General features: G+C 42.3%; 1 protein-coding gene across 1 annotated transcript in view; it reads left to right on the forward strand.

Annotated features, from left to right (window-relative positions):
* Nucleotides 1-68: 68 nt before the first annotated feature.
* The window catches only part of rnf24 (ring finger protein 24), a 40,237-nt gene continuing 34,100 nt past the window's right edge, over nucleotides 69-6,205 (forward strand). Inside the window, exon 1 of the mRNA XM_046046658.1 lies at nucleotides 69-635. The gene's annotated coding sequence lies outside the window, so the exon portion shown is untranslated. The remainder of the gene's footprint in view (nucleotides 636-6,205) is intronic.

Genomic DNA, 6,205 nt, shown 5'->3' on the forward strand with positions numbered 1-6,205 from the left:
CCCCCCCCCCCCCCCCCCCCCCTCTCTCTCTCTCTCTCTCTCTCTCTCTCTCTCTCTCTGGCCAGCATCACTCCCCTCTCGTACACACTGTCCTCAAAACCTCCAGCGGCATTACCCGCATCGGTCCGTGTGTGCTGAGCCGACAAGGAGGAGGTGGGATCTAGCTAACTTACTGGTGGTAGTGGTCTAGGAAACGTTTACGTGCGAAACGTGCAGATTGCCAACCACGAATCCTGTTGCCAACGACGTTTTTTGGGAGGGGGAAATCACAACGCGAAAGCCCCTCGAGGCACCCCCTCCCTATCCAAACCTTCATCTACCACTGTAAGCTACCTTCTTTATTTCTCGCCGTTTTTTGCCCTCTGTCCTCAACTCACACACCCAGCGAGGCTCCCGGTCATCACAACCGTTAACATCACAGTCGGGTGGAGGCTGTGTGATGAGGTCGCCGTGCAGCTGCAGCAGAGTTTTGTTGGTGTTAAGATAAGGTATTGGGTTTCTTTTTGGTCGCCAGGACAGTCTTCGCTTTCAGTCTGCTCGCCTTTTCAAAAACCTGCAAGCACCCCGAGTGTGTGAAGAAATAACATAACTGAAGAACAAAGCTAGCGCTGCTCCTCGGGCTGAGGGAACTGCGGGTGAGTGGATGCTCTTCTTTTTAAAACCCTTATCTTTAGCTGGTAGCCGTTAACTAAGTGTTACGTTAAATAGGCAGAACTTGCATTGATGCAGTCATATTTGGAGTTACCAGTCAGATGTATGTTTTTTTAAAAACTATTTTAGCCTGTGAGTCATTATATAATGTCACACGGGGTTTTCTAATGGCTGGGCGAATGTTTCTTAACTGACTTAACACTGTTTAACATTATTATTTTTTAGTTAATTTAGACGGTAGACTGCCCTGGGATAACGTTAAGTAACGCTATGTCACAGGAGCTAAGGTTAGCCGTAAAAGCTGCTAGCTAGCGAGCCCACGCCCAGTTATCTGCCGTCCTGCGAGATAACGTTAAGCAATAACCACACCAAGAATTGATTAAGCTTAGACGCGCCATTCCGATGCCAGCTTACCTTGATGTAGATAACGTTATGTCAAATCATTAAAGTTAGCTCTCATACCGCGCATAGACTAGCAAAAAGTCAACTGGCTCAATAAAGACCCATCACCGTTATAATCTCGCTCATCATAATCATGTCCGTGCTTTTAACAACAGTGACTGATCCAGCAGCCACCGTGATTTAAACCTGAACCCACAGCAGCACTATTAGCCAGACATCGATGATCCTTGTGAAAAAGCATGTAAGGGAAAGAGTAGGGCTTTCTCTGTGTTTCCGTCAACACTGGTCCCATTGTGTGGGCTGTAACATGCCTGAGTTAAAACACGCTAATCCTGAGCGGGTATGGATGGCAGCAGTGCAAGTATGACTGTGTTTAAGTTATATACGAGTTACACCATCCACTGATTGTAAAGAAATTGGCATATGGAGTAGAAAATAGGTGCTTGTGATCTCCAATATGCTGCATGAGATGCAAGGAATGTTGTTTCTAAGCCATGCAGTCCTGATGGTGGCAGAAATCATTTTCGTACAGTGACTGCTTGCTGTGGAAGCAGCTGTCAAGTAACCAGAGACTATGTACAGTGTCCTTTCCAAAACCAGTCATGCTAATAGCATCTGTAGTGGTCTGAGGATCAATTTGTACAGAGTGCAAAGCTCTCTGAGGTGAATCTATGATCTGTGATCTTGTTGAAAGGAGGTTTGTTGTCTTGCACTTTAGTATGTGGTGGTGGCTTGCACCAAAAGTTCAAGCTCAACTTTCTGTGCACTGACTGAGAGTGATACCACTGACTGCCCCATACATATGGCTGGACTTCATGTCCACACTCCACCCACCTACCTAAAATAAAATAAAAAATCAGTCAAAAATTTGTCAAAGCAGGCTGCAAACATATTAAGTGATATTACTTCACAGTTGAAGTGCTTCGGAGAAATAAATATGGGAACACATGTATACACAGTAATTCAGAACACTTAATCTAAAGCTTTTATTACTTTGTGCTGCCAAAGAAGCATCATGGATCTGTTTTCACAGCTGTTGATCTGCCTAGTATTGCATGGACCATCTATCTAGCAATATGAGTAAATCATTTAGCATTTGCATATCGATAATGTGACTTCTCTAGAGGTTAGTGCTGATTACATTTACATTTGTCAAAGTAAACTGAAATGACATCATTAGTATCACTAATGAGTATCATCATTAGCACACCATTAGAACACGTTGAGGGATCATGTAGGTGCAGCACTGGGCTTCTGTAACAGTAAGGCTTTGGTATTTAAATTACTTATGTAAAGGGTCTGAGAAAATTGGGTTCAGCTGTGTGTGTTGACAGCAAATATTACCAAATATAAAAAAACACACTCCTGTGATTAAAAGGAAATCTTATACTAAGATGACTTTGACGGTGAACACCTTGTGAACCCCCCCATGCAAAGCCTTCGAGTCCGTGGCAGTATAATGTCATACTGTCTATGTGGTAATCCTAGTAGTGTAATTTTCCAGTGAAGAGGGAATGAGCATAACTGATACATTCATTGAATGTAGGAAGGAATGATTGACCCATTGATGACAGAGGTTAAATACTGTACTGAAATACCACATTACATACCAGATTTGTGGCAGACTAATGTCTCCTTCAACATGTAGAGTCAGTCCAACACATTCTAAATGCATGTTTCTAAGCCTAAAAAATACACGCTTGACTGTCGCAGCATTTGAGACGTAGGTGATCAAGAATTCTCCTTCAGTACCTGCAGTGCTCACATAAAATGAAGGTGAAATATGCAGAATTAGTCAGAGGGAGAAAGAACCTAAGATAATTCCGTTTTAGGTAACACAGAATTAATCAGTCATAAAATAATAATCTAAAATATCTTTTGTGTAGTTAGTTAGTAGGCCAGACTAACCCTAACTTTCAGAGGTTAACCATAGCTGAGCACATAATCAGTAGGGGTGGGAATCACCAGAGGCCCCACGATACAATATTATCACGATAGTTATGTCACAATATGATATTGCGATTTTAAACATATTGGATTTATTGCAATCTTTTTCCACCTTCAAATTGTGTCCCCAAAGGAAAACTTTGATTTTTTTATTATAGTACCAAAAACTAAACTTGACGTCCTTGTTACGATGCGATATTGCCACGGAAAATAGCGTGATACTATGCTGTATCGATTTTTTCCCCCCACCCCTAATAATCAGCTGAACTTAAAGGTAAAAAATGATGCTGTGGCCCAGGTTTATTTCCACAATAACAAGTAATTACAAAGTATAGATAACAACAGATGGTTTTTGTTACCTGTTATTTGACATACCTAATGTAAAAATATTATAATCGAAATCCCTAAATGTATTGGTAAATTGTGTGTGTGATTGTGATGTAATGAATACATGCATGCTGAGTTTTTGTTTTTTTGAAGATCCGTAAATAAGCAAATCAAAGACAGAAAGTTGCACCTAATTGCTGACAGGATGGTCTACCTCACCCGATATTGCTAAACCTGTTAACAATTTAGGGCTGGGGGCGATATGGCCAAAAAGTCATATCCCGGTACTGTTAGGCAGAATTCCGGTATAAAATATATATCGTATATATATTTTCTGCTAAGCGGGCTGGGGGGGTTTACTATTTTTAGTAACTTGGCTTGTTTCTTATTTCACCGTTTTAATTATACTTCATTCTACATCTTAAGTATCACTCACTTATTGAATTTGCTTCCTTCAGTTCTCTTCACACTCACAAACCTAATGTACCTCTGCTGCAAACACGTCAGCGTTCCCCGCTTCTTATGCAGTTTTTCCATTACCAGTACCAGCTCAACTCACCTCCACCCAACTTGACTCTGTTTGGCTATCCTCTGTTTTCCATTGCACATAGTACCCAGAGATGGAACCCCTCAATGTAGTTGGTGGTCATAGCGACGCCACACACAGATGCCACAACGTAATGTTCAATGAGACACACACACACCAGCGACCCACAAACAGCTGTCTCTTGATTTAAGTTAAAACGTTTCAACATTACTCAGAATGTCTTTACATAAGGCGGAGGTGATATGAAAAAAAGTACCTCGTAGCAGGTACAAGTATAACTTTTACACAATGGAAAACCAAAAAAAGGTGAGTCGAGGTGAGTCGAGCTGGTACCGGGCAGTGGTACCTGCGACTCCGTTCACAGCAGCAGCTGAGCTGCATGTTGAGGAGGGGTGTTGACGACGTAGCCTATCAAAACAAAACCAACATGTTAGCCAACGAATAACATTTGAAGCCTTGATTATACTCGGGAGCGCACGCGGACACAGACAGATGCGGACGTGGACTACTTCTGTTGATACTACCTTCAGCAGTCACCTTGGCGGACACGTTCCACACATGCGCAGTAGATCATTTTTTCCCTGGTAGCGCTAGTCGGTATAAACGGTATTGTCTAATTTCATATCTATTTTGAAATTAAATCGGTATACCTCACTATACCAATATACTGCCCAGCCCTATAACATTTGACTCTTAATCTGGTTTGCCGATTTTTGCTACATTTGATATTTGTATTATATAGCCTCATTCCCAGTTAGGCTTGTTCCGATTGGTGATTGGATCGCTTATCGACGATTGAAGGGATGATCAGTGATTGGTTTTTCATGCGCTGATATTAAGGCGATTATAACTAACTCACTGTCAGAAGATGACTCAGCACCTCCGCTTGCTCGCTCCCTCTCTCTCTCTCTGTCTCACACACATTGAAGTGGAGCCACCTGTATGTAGAAAACCTAATGCATTCAAGTTAATTCTGAGAAGATCTATTTTCTTAACACAATGTTGTCCGAGACCAACTTTCAAATAAGTTATAAGCAAGCATGTGTAAAGAGCCTAGCTAATAAGGATATGTTAACGTTAGAATACAGCTGGGTTGTCGAGGTTAGCATGTTGTAAATAGCTGCTCTTGATTGCACTCCTTCCTCCCCACCGCATGCGTTTGGGGCGTGACGTGCAAAAGTATAAATTATTGTATTAATAAATATATAACATTATATAAATAGAAAGTATAATGTTAGTATAATGATATACAGTGGGTACGGAAAGTATTCAGACCCCTTTAAATTTTTCACTCTTTGTTTCATTGCAGCCATTTTCCAAAAATCAAAAAAGTTCATTTTATTTCTCAGTAATGTACACTCAGCACCCCATCTTGACAGAAAAAAAAACAGAAATGTAGAAATTTTTGCAAATTTATTAAAAAAGAAAAACTGAAATATCACATGGTCATAAGTATTCAGACCCTTTGCTCAGTATTTAGTAGAAGCACCCTTTTGATCTAATACAGCCATGAGTCGTTTTGGGAAAGATGCAACAAGTTTTTCACATCTGGATTTGGGTATCCTCTGCCATTCCTCCTTGCAGATCCTCTCCAGTTCTGTCAGGTTGGATGGTAAATGTTGGCGGACAGCCATTTTCAGGTCTCTCCAGAGATGCTCAATTGGGTTTAAGTCAGGGCTCTGGCTGGGCCATTCAAGAACAGCCACGGAGTTGTTGTGAAGCCACTCCTTCGTTATTTTAGCGGTGCGCTTAGGGTCATTGTCTTGTTGGAAGGTAAACCTTCGGCCCAGTCTGAGGTCCAGAGCACTCTTGGAAAAGGTTTTCGTCCAGGATATCCCTGTACTTGGCCGCATTCATCTTTCCCTCGATTGCAACCAGTCGTCCTGTCCCTGCAGCTGAAAAACACCCCCACAGCATGATGCTGCCACCACCATGCTTCACTGTTGAGACTGTATTGGACAGGTGATGAGCAGTGCCTGGTTTTCTCCACACATACCGCTTAGAATTAAGGCCAAAAAGTTCTATCTTGGTCTCATCAGACCAGAGGATCTTATTTATCACCATCTTGGAGTCCTTCAGGTGTTTTTTAGCAAACTCCATGCGGGCTTTCATGTGTCTTGCACTGAGGAGAGGCTTCCGTCGGGCCACTCTGCCATAAAGCCCCGACTGGTGGATTGCTGCAGTGATGGTTGACTTACTACAACTTTCTCCCATCTCCCGACTGCATCTCTGGAGCTCAGCCACAGTGACCTTTGGGTTCTTCTTTACCTCTCTCACCAAGGCTCTTCTCCCCCGATAGCTCAGTTTGGCCGGACGGCCAGCTCTAGGAAG

This window comes from Micropterus dolomieu, linkage group LG04 (genome assembly GCF_021292245.1).
Source record: "Micropterus dolomieu isolate WLL.071019.BEF.003 ecotype Adirondacks linkage group LG04, ASM2129224v1, whole genome shotgun sequence".
In the NCBI taxonomy this organism is placed as follows: domain Eukaryota; kingdom Metazoa; phylum Chordata; class Actinopteri; order Centrarchiformes; family Centrarchidae; genus Micropterus; species Micropterus dolomieu.